The sequence below is a fragment of the Oreochromis niloticus genome, unplaced genomic scaffold (assembly GCF_001858045.2).
Source record: "Oreochromis niloticus isolate F11D_XX unplaced genomic scaffold, O_niloticus_UMD_NMBU tig00000928_pilon, whole genome shotgun sequence".
NCBI lineage: Eukaryota > Metazoa > Chordata > Actinopteri > Cichliformes > Cichlidae > Oreochromis > Oreochromis niloticus.
In genome coordinates, this window is record NW_020327272.1 from 22,389 (window position 1) to 33,591 (window position 11,203).

An 11,203-nucleotide genomic window follows, 5' to 3' on the forward strand; every position below is an offset into this window, starting at 1 on the left:
GTCAAACAAACATATTTGCAGCGTTTGTATGTGTGTGCAAAAGCAAATGTGCCAGGCCTCAAAGACAATGGGCGTTTATCAATATGCGTACTTGTGCGTACTTGCGTTCTCATGTACTCGTGATACGTCATCAGTCGGAGACCAAGTACTGTTCCAATTCGAAGTACGCATCACGCCGAGAACGCGAAAAAGTCCCGGATGTGTTCTCGATCCGCCCGTTTTATCGAGAAGGGTCTGGCTGCAGCCACTGTGGAGCTCCACAGTAACCGGAAACACGTGACCTCCACAGTAGCCGGAAACACGTGACCTCCACAGTAGCCGGAAACACGTGACCTCCACAGTAACCGGAAACACGTGACCTCCACAGTAGGCAGAAATACGTTCCTGCGTGGATCATCGACTGCAGAAATCTTGCAAGTGGATCGTAAAGGTTGGGACAGAGTCTTTCATGTATAAATTTGCAGTTAATAATTATATAATTTTAGGAATCAGCTAGTTTGCTTACACTAATTACGTTGGCACTTTGTTAGCGTTACAACAACGGTCATACCTCCGAAGTATCTAAACTTTAGTAAGGAATGTGTGTACTTTTGACACCTCTGGTTAGCATTTAGTGGTCAGTTTCAAACGTATTTATTTTTTGCTTGTTATTGAACTACTTTTCACTATCTGTAACATCAATGCACATTGTTCAATTTACTGCATATTGCACTTTATTCATGTCTTTCATTCCACCTGCAAAAACATTGTAAAGGTCGTCACAAAGAGGTTTATATATGTATAAATACTAATATTCTCTATTCCATTCTGTTCTGCTTTTTTATTGCCCAGATATTAGTTAGCCTTTGTTAAATTGTCTGTTATATGTCAATAGATACGTATGCCACAAATAACAGTGTTTTGTAAATTATGTTTTTGTTAAGAATTTTCTCCACAAATCTCTTACATGCTAACTGTAATGTGTTATTTCTGCTAAAACCTGAACTTAAATGTGTATATGGTGTTTATCTGTTTTTCTCTCTGTTTTAGATGCACATATCAATTTGGAGTTCTGCCTCCAAGCCAGAATTGCAGTAATGCACCACGTGTTGGCTGTTTCACTGCCCTCTGTGCCCCACTTTCAGCCCTATTGTCAGGAGCATATAAATGGACACATTAAAAATGCTTTGCCTTTCAAAGGTATGTTGGTATTAAATATACCTCATAGTTAAAGTTATAAATATGCTCTTCTTTTCAGCACTTCTACAGTCTCTTTGTTGACTTAAAAGTTGCTTTTCACATTGTACAGTTCAGTGCATTCATCAGCGAGAGAAAAAAGCGTGTTTTCCTTAAATATTTTTTTTTCCTGTTCACCACATTTCCTGACAGCTCTTGTGATCCACACCATTTTGCTTTCAATATTGAGGATGGCTTGGATATTTTTGTTAATATGTACAATCCGATTGTTAGATAAACTGATTGCATTCTATACAACTACATTTAAATTACATGTTGTTTTTTGTTTTTTTGTTTTTTTCTCTCTCTTACAGACAAAATGATATACCGGTGCACTTTCACTGCCCTGTCTGTAACATGACAGTCATACAGCGTGGGGATATGGCAAGGCAATTTTTCTCATGTCAGCATTCAGGACTGCTCCCCACTGAACTCTCCGTGGAGCTCCATCTCCCTCTCGATGTCTTGTCTCCAGTATCTAAACCATTTTCTGAATCTTCAGTAGAACATTCATGTGCTCTACCCTCTGTGCTAAATGAAACTGTGGCTTGTGGAAAGTCCTTGAAAATGAAACGCCCTCACTGTGGTCTTAGTCTTCTTGAAAAAAAACTTCAAGGCTCACATGATGAGGAGGCATTCAAACAGATCAATAAATGTTTGCCTGGCCTGTCATCTGCAGTGTTTTTGTGTAGAGGGACTTCTTCCTCTTTGTTTTTCAGTTTGCAGAGGAGCTCTTTTTAAAAGCTTGTGCTGATGAGCAGGGACTATGGGTCAATGCGATATTTGACATTTAATGGACAGATGAAGGCATTGGCCGTATTTGTGTTTTTTATGTGTTGTTTGTTTTTCAGTGTACAGAATTCCAGTTAAACGTGTTATTAAATATCCACTTGTTTCCATGTCCATACTTATAGTAAAAAAATTAAGTGTAAATGCAACAGCATTGTTTATACTTGTAACTTAAGAGTAAAAAGCTTATTGTTGATATTAACATTAATATATTACCCTGTAATCAATAATATTTTTATACATTTTACGCATTAACCCTCTGATCTCTATCCTGGCCATTTGTGGCCACTTCACTTCTCTTTTTTTTTTGTTGTTGTTGTTTTTTTTTGACTACTACACTGCAGTGGATCAAAAGAATGACACAGGTTTGATCTAGGGATGCACCGATACCGATACTGGTATCGGGTATCGGGGCCGATACTGTAAAATGTGTGCGTACTCGTACTCGTAAAAGTTAACCGATACCATGAACCGATACTAATGTAGCCCGGATGGGAATACTCATAATTCCCATGGACTTAAACGCCACGGTAACATAAGGTGTTCACAGTTGATGTTATGTGATGTAACTCTACCCTAAATGTAATTTGCCCTGTAATATGTCACAAGGTAAATACAGGTAATTAGAGCAATCAAACTGTTATGTTAATCATAAAAGTATTATTTTATGGTATGTAACTCTGAAGGGAGTTAAAATATTTTTCAGAGTTCTAATTTTCTGGAGGCCCGTGAAGGTAGCATAAAACGGGACCTGTGTATCTGTTGCAATGGAGGAGGAGAAGAGAACGGCATGGAGAGATGCACGAGGTTAGCTGAACCAAAGTGAGAGACTCGGCTAGTTTTACTGAGGTTAACCAGCACAAAAGAGTGTGTGACTAGAAAGCTGACCGTGTGAGAGCTTCACAACAGAGTGTGGGTGAAGTGACTTTTTGTTTCAATGGTCGCACCACCATGCTGTGTTTCCAGCTACGACCGCCGAAGCTAAAGGCTAGCCCGGACTGCTTGGCTTCGCCAAGGAGGCAGCCGCTATGGACTGTCGGAGAGCTGGACAGTGACTCGCTAAAGTGCAGAGACAGCATGGGGTCCGCAGGGAGTGGATTTAGTGTGGGACTGGTGAACGGCGATCTACCGGGCAACGGAACTGTAAGTCAGACTTTTGTGCTCTTACTGGGGAGAAGAGGATTTTTCTCCATCGTCCGGCGTGAGCAGCGAACAGGCCTGCAACAAGTGTGAATGTGAGTGTGTGGAGCCCATGTGTGAATATTGTGTGTTAAGTGGATTTATATAACGTGTTTTGGAGTGTATATTAGTGAGTCACTTACCAAAAGGTGATAATATAAGTTGGGTTGTTTAATATAATTTGAAAGGGAATTATGTCATTTATACAGTGTATTTCATTTGGTTAAGGAATTGGAATATCATTTGAGTTTAAAAAAGGGATGTGTTGTACAGTATTTGTCTCTGCCCTTACGTTCAGTGAACATTTCATTTGGGTTAAAGAGTTGTCTGGGGTCGTTTCTTTACTACTGGTTAAGTTTAACTTGTGTGTGGTAGAAGTATCGGTTTTTGTACTCGGTATCGGCAAGTACTCAGATCCAAGTATCGGTATCGGATCGGTTTGAAAAAATTGGTATCGTTGCATCCCTAGTTTGATCTTAAGGATCTAATACTTGTGTGTGTTTGTGCATGACATTGCAACGCAAATATGTATTTGCAAGATAAACTGAAATAAATTATGACGCATCAAATATTACACAGGCTGCAGTGAATTTTTGTTGATACTGGCTATTGAGATTTGAGTTTCCCAGTCACTAGCTTTGAAGCACATGCTAAAAACACTTTTACTCTTGTACATTTCATAACAAGACACCATAGCCAAAATATTAACAAAATATATATTAATAAAAAAATTCAAAGCTGCAGCTGCAGCACATACAGCAACAAACACTGTTAGTAAATGTGTCCGGGAGTTTATGCAGGTGCAGAAAGTGCTGTTGCTGTCAGTAAGCCTAACAGCTTCCAGACCACTTATTTTTCTGGAAAGATGGTAGGAAGGGCATCGCTGCTCATTTCTATGATCTCCCAGATCTTGGAATACAATGCCTTTGTACCATGAAACCACTTCACAGTACTAGGAGTCCACTAAAACCTACAAAGAGAGTGATCCTGGAAGAAATGGGGCACACACTAGTGACCTCAACAATTGCAAGACAGCCTTTTCCCCGATGCTCAGTTTCATGAAAACATTAGGACTTTATCACCATTTTATCTGAAAAGTTAATGGTAATATATAACCTAACTGGCTATAACTGGCTAACTGGCTATAAACCTAACTGCCACTTTGAGCAACAATAAACCGCTCAGTGATCAAAATCAGTATACGAGTTATCCGTTAGCATAGAGCTGCCTAGCATCACCCACACGGTCGAGTGGGACCAGTGAAGAGAGCTAAAGGTATTAGTGGACGCATAACCATGCCCACATATGCTACGGATGGAGAGTGGACCCTCGTTCGGCGACGCAGGGGCCGGAGAGGGGACCGCGACTGGAGAGCTGAGGAGATCGCACGCAGACCACCTCGCCGAAGCAGCTATCCATCTCGAGAGGGTCGGAGGACCTACACGGCGATCAGGAGAGATGATCACCGCAGCGGTGAGTCAGACTTTTTCCACGCACCACAGCGGAACCGGGGGAGAAACCAGCCGGCAGCAGACCGCTATGCAGCCCGCCAGGAGAGCTGGAGAGGAGATCGCGACTGGGGAGCTGACGAGGACGCACGCCGACCACCTCGGCGCAGCAGCCATCCATCTCGAGAAGGTCGGAGGACCTATGCGGCGGTCGTGAGAGAGGAACACCGCAGCGGTCAGCCAGGCTTTTTCCACGCACCACAGCGGAACCGGGGGAGGGACCGTCCGGCACCGGACCGCTATGCAGCCCGCCAGGAGAGCTGGAGAGGAGACCGCGGCTGGAGAGCTGAGGAGGACGTACGCCGACCACCTCGAGGCAGCAGCTACCCATCTCGAGAAGGTCGGAGGACCTATGCGGCGGCCGTGGGAGAGGATCACCGCAGCGACGAGCCGGACTTTTTCCACGCACCACAGCGGAGCCGGAGGAGAGAACGGCCGGCGACAGACCGCTATGCAGCCCGGCAAGGAAGTCGGACCGGACGGGACCGACGATTCGAACGGAGAACGGCTCGGGACAATCGGTATGTGAGACGCACTCGCGCTGAGCGAGCTGGACCTCCTGTTAACAAAATAATTTCAGATGATCCGGACTTTTCTAAAAAGGTCCGCATTATTCACAGACTTATTAAGACAGTACATCATTTGAAAAATGTGACTAGTGACACTTATCCTCCTTCTTTAAACAAAATAGCACACAATTTAAAGACGGTTATTAAACCTGCCGTCCCTACCAAACACACACAAAATAAGATTGAGGAGAACGCTAAAAACTGGGCCCGTACAACCATGGTGATCCTTCGGCAACATTATACTCAGAGCGTAGAGGAGGAATTAAAAGCTCTCTCTGAGTGTTCTAAACAGGACTGGGAGGGCCCGTTCGAGATAGCAACATCCTGGGCCAAGAGGAACCTGGGCCGCCGCCTCCAACCGGACTCTCTGGAACAGGCCAGAGCTGAGATCGTGGCCAAACTGGGGGACCTGGGGACTGCCACTTCAACAGAGGAGGTAAACACCACCAGGGCACCTGCACGACAGCCACAAGGGGGTGTGAGAGGGATACAGCAGGACACCATTGAACTCCTTAATGAGATACAGGGCCCACCTGCACCCCGCACAACATCCAAAACAACGACGGCAACGATGACGGACCACGTCGCTGGAGACTGGTCACCTTCTTCTGAGATGGAGCAGGAACAAGAGAGGGAACTGACACCTTCCTCCCCTCCAGAATCTTCACAACCAGCAGAGCCCAATCTGGCCACACCGAAGGAGCAGAGGGTGTTGAGATTCGCCGCCTCGATCCCAGAGACGCCATCCCAGGAACGGCCATGTTCTCCCTCCATCCAACCACCACAATCTGGTGAAATTATGGACACTGAGGGACTGGACCTCACACAGGGGGAAGTCACCCCCAAAAAGACAAAGCGGGTTAACACTTTAACAGTGGCTAAACCGCAACCAGTGTCTCACCCGGGACCATCTCGCAGCGGCTTAGACAGACTGACTTCCTGTGTGCAAACCCGGCTTCAGCTTCAAGCAGCAGAGGAATCATCATCTTCTTCATCATCTCTTCCTCCTTCACCAGCCTCGCCGGGACAGCAGGTGCGGACGCCGACCAGACATCCCAACACACACAGGAAATTGAGAGACTGGCACCTGCATGTGAAAGAGCCCTGGCTCGTCGTCGGCGATTCTAATGTTAGCAGACTGCCCCCCTTTGCAGCTGACAGTTTGCAGATCGATGGCTTCCCGGGAGCCAAATGGTGGCATGCAGAGTACCTCCTGGAGAAAGCCACTATTGCCACACCGGTGACAAAACTGATCCTGTCTTTTGGCATTAATAACAGGTCCCAGAGAGACAAGAATATGCCAGTGTTGGAACTGAAAAGGGCCCTGAAAGTAGCCCGGCAGAAGTTCCCTGAGGCTAACATTTATGTGCCTGAGATTAACTTTTCTTCTGCTCTTTCTCAGGTGGAAAAGGACACTTTGATGTACTTGAACACTTTCATTACAGGACTAAAAGATCACATTCCAGCCCTCACCTCAGACATTTTCACTACAGAAGAGGATGACATTCACTGGTCATATGGAACTTCAGAGGCAATGTTACAACACTGGGAGATGTATGTAAATGGGGAGTCCCCATAAGCCTGACACATCGGGAGGGGTCAAGTGATTTACATGTTGTTGATGGGGTTATGAACTTGTCCAAAAAATTCCATCCTTCCACTGCTCAGCGGAGCCTGCTGAATAGAGGCCTGACTTTTATCCCCACAAAAGGCTACAACAAAAATTTACAATTACAATGCAAATATGACATTCAGCAGTACCATAGGAGGATCAAATTGGCTGCCTTTTATGGAGATAAAGATGAGACTCAATCTCAGCCCTTCACTCCAAAATCATACTGGTCCCCGCCCAATGCTCAGCTCCCACCCCAAATTCTTACTTTGATCAAAACAGATAATGAATATTTTCAAAACCACTTTCATGTAGACCGAGTTAAACCCAATTTGACAGTAGAAGAGACAAAAGCTCTAACAGAATTGAAACAAAACAAGCAAATTATTATAAAACCGGCAGACAAAGGAAGCGCAGTTGTAATTTTGGACAGGGACCAGTATTTGGAGGAAGGCTACAGACAATTAAACGACAAAACATATTATTTAAAATTAAAAAAACCCATTTACCACGAAACAATTCCAATGGTGGAAAAAATCATTAACAACTTACACCAAAAGAAATTTATAAACCTAAAACAAAAGAACTACTTGCTGGGCTCCGCTGAACCAAGGGGAAGGCTCTTTTATATGCTGCCTAAGATCCACAAGGATCCGGCAAAATGGAGTGTCCCCTTTCAGGTGCCCCCAGGACGACCAATCGTCTCGGACTGTGATAGTGAGACTTACTATACAGCTGAGTACTTGGATTATTTCCTGACTCCTTTATCCACAAAACATGCGAGCTATATTAAAGATACATATGATTTTGTGGATAAAGTGAAGCAAATAGAAGTCCCCATTGATTCTTTTCTGTTTTCCATAGATATTGACAGCCTTTACACAAACATTGACATTGGTGAAGGCATTGACTCCATTAAGAGAGTCTTTCAAAGATACCCGGATAAGAAAAGGCCAGAAAAAGAATTACTACAACTTTTAGAAACAAATCTCACAAGGAACGACTTTGAATTCAATGGTGACTTCTATTTACAAATCAAGGGGACAGCCATGGGGAAAAAGTTTGCCCCAGCATATGCAAATATCTTCATGGCAGAGTGGGAGACTGCTGCGTTAGATAAATGCATCAAGAAGCCTCTGTACTATTATCGCTTCCTGGATGACATATGGGGTGTCTGGCCACATTCTGAGCAGGATTTTGAGATGTTTCTTAAGACCTTAAATGACCACAATGCCTCTATTAAGCTTAAGTCGACCATTAGTAAGACCTCTATTGATTTTCTGGACACGACCACCTTCAAGGGCCCAAATTTCATTAATGACCGTAAATTGGATATAAAGGTCTTTTTTAAACCCACGGACACTCATGCCCTGCTATTTAAAACCAGCTTTCATCCTAAACACACATTTGCAGGAATAGTCAAATCCCAACTGTTAAGGTTCCACAAAATTTGTACACAAAAGTCTGATTTTGGAGCGGCTGTTAAGACCCTGTTCTCTGCTCTCTCCACTAGGGGGTACTGTTGGTCCTTCCTAAGGAGGTGCTTTAAGTCCTTTCTGCATACAAAACCAATTGATGTTTCCCCTCTGCTTCCAGTGGTCATTACATATGCTCCTTGCACCTGCAAACTAGTCAGGGCTATTAAGAACAATTTCCAGAGTCTGGCTCAGAATGTACAGACACTTCACAACCACAGGGTAATTGCTGCCTTCAGGAGACATAAGAATCTAGGTGATCTCCTCATCAGAGCCCAAATCTCGCCTCCCTCTGTGCCTAGGCGCAGAGACCAGGGGCAATTTTTCCAGCATCGCAGGTTGGTGCGCAGCCATTCCAATGGTGATGTTTTTCTGTCATTGTGCAAAGGAACCCCGAGGTCCAAAAATTGTGTATATCTGATTACATGTAAGAGGTGTGGAATGCAGTATGTGGGAGAAACAGGAAACACGCTGCTGACTAGATTCACTCAACACAGGTACAACATTACACAGAAAAAGAACACTCACACCCACCTGGTTAGACACTTTTTATTACATGGATGGGTCTCTGTATCAGTGACGGCCATCCAGGTTAACTCGAGGTGGACAACGCAGCAGAGGAGGAGAGCTGAGAGGATGTGGATGGCCAAACTGGATACAGTTTATCCAAAGGGCCTGAATGAAAAGGGTTTCAGGAGAAATTGATCCCACGGTTTGTATATAGTTAATGTTTCATTGCTCTTAATTGTCATCATTATTATTGTTATTATTGTCACTTGCACTGGGTATCTCAGCTCCTTTCATGACTCACTGGGGGACATCCTGCCCCTGAAGCTGACCCTAACCCTAACCTCAGTGACCCCTGCAATAAACTGGACTCCGGCCCTAACCTTAACCACTCTGCTTTCTGAACACAAAGTTCAATTCCGGCCCTAACCTTAACCGCTCGGACACCTAGTGGGAGATGAGGACTGGACATACCCCCACCCCTGTGATGAGCCCTAACCTTAACCTCCCCCCTCTCCTCTTTACCCCTCCTCCCCTCACCCCCCACTTCTTCAACCCCATCCATGGGACCCCGCCTGGAGCCTCGCTGGGGGTCTCTGGAGACCTGAGATGGGCGCAGGTATGGTCTGTGCACCGGAGCCCGGCCCCCCTTCGGGGACCGTGCTCCCAAACTCGATTTCCCCTAACTGGCTATAAAGAGTAAAAAATTTAAATACAATTTTGATTTTGATGAAAAGGATTTTTAAAGAGTCACGTCGGTAAAAGTAGATAAATGTTTTAAGAAATATACATTTTATAGCATTTTGTGAACATACACAAAAAGTGGCCATTTTTGGCAACGAACAAACTGAGAGAAAGTTTTATATTTTTTGCTCTCCTTGAACAAAAATAACAGTGCATAATAATCAGTGTTGATGTTAATCAATTAAATGTCCCAGACTCTACTATTAATAATACAGCAGTCCCTCGTTTATCGCTGGTGTTACGTTCTAAAAATAACCCGCGGTAGGTGAAATCCCTGAAGTAGCCAACTTTATTTTTTACAATTATTATAGATGTTAAGACTGTAAAACCCCTCACTACATGCTTTATACACTTTTCTCAGACAGGCATGAACATTTTCACAATGTTCTCTTTTGTTTAAACACTCTTAGAGTTCAAACCTTCGTAGAAACATAAGTCCAGTATTATGGAATGAAACCAAAAGGTGCCTTTGGCGGTGCAAAACGTATCGTCGGCATTGTTGTGTTTGTTTGGGAGAAAACCTACAAACATACAGTACAGCACTTCAGAGTTACACTGCTAGAAGATTTATGTAAATTCGACAAGCTAAACGCATTCTGTACTGTACAGCAGCAGTCCCCAACCTTTTTTGCACCACGGACCACTTTAATGTCAGACAATATTTTCAGGGAACGACCTTTAAGGTGTCGCGGATAAATACAACAAAAGAATAAAAAAGAAACTGTGGTATTTTGTAAATATAATAATAAACGTGACTTGAGCTGTGCGCCAACAACAATGACAGTGACATCCTCCTCTCTGCTTCTTAATGCTCTCTGGTCGCTATGGTAACGCGTAAATAGTTCTTTCAAAATAAGACACACAACTACAACCATACATCTCACACCGGAGCCTCTACTCTCGCGGAACGGTACCAAAGGACTCACGGACCGGTACCGGTCCGTGGGCCTATTAGGGGCCACTACTGTACAGGAGACACTGGACTAGATTGATTGACAATGGCATCAGAACGCACAACACGATGTACTGTAAAAAAAAAAAAAAAAATCAGTGAAACAGCGAGTGTCGCGGAAGGTGCGCCGCGTTATAGCACTTTTGGCCACGAACAATTTAGGGGATGGTGAATTTTTTTTGAACAAACCCAGAGTGTTAAAAAAACCCCACTTGAAACCATTTTTATTTCTCAGCAGCATCAATAGTAACAAAAACGCAATTTAGTTTTCGCTGTCAAAGTCGATTTAACTGAAGTTACGTGTTTCCGGCTACTGTGGAGGTCACGTGTTTCCGGTTAGTGTGGAGGTCACGTGTATCCGGTTACTGTGGAGCTCCACAGTGGCTGCAGCCAGATGCTCTTGGTTTTATCGAGCATGCATCGGTGTAGACTTGGGACAGCTATATCCCAGAATGCATTTCGTCCAAAACTCAACAGCGGACTCCCGGCACATCGTTTTCAACCCCCCCGCTCGCGGTCTTCTCACTACTCAGGTTAAAGAAACCCCAGCAGCTGTCTATAGTATTGAGTGTCCACTAGAATAGAAATAAAAGCGTTCTAACATCTCACCTGCTTGTTTTTATTAAGGTATGTACACGTATGTACATGTACAC

The 11,203-nt window shown here is 44.1% G+C and overlaps 1 long non-coding RNA gene across 1 annotated transcript; it reads left to right on the forward strand.

The window, feature by feature from the left end:
• The first annotated feature begins 983 nt into the window (after positions 1-983).
• LOC112844725 (uncharacterized) lies at positions 984-2,128 on the forward strand. The gene is made up of 2 exons (XR_003217459.1): positions 984-1,179; positions 1,530-2,128. It is a non-coding gene; the product is annotated as an uncharacterized LOC112844725 (long non-coding RNA).
• The last annotated feature ends 9,075 nt before the right edge of the window (positions 2,129-11,203 follow it).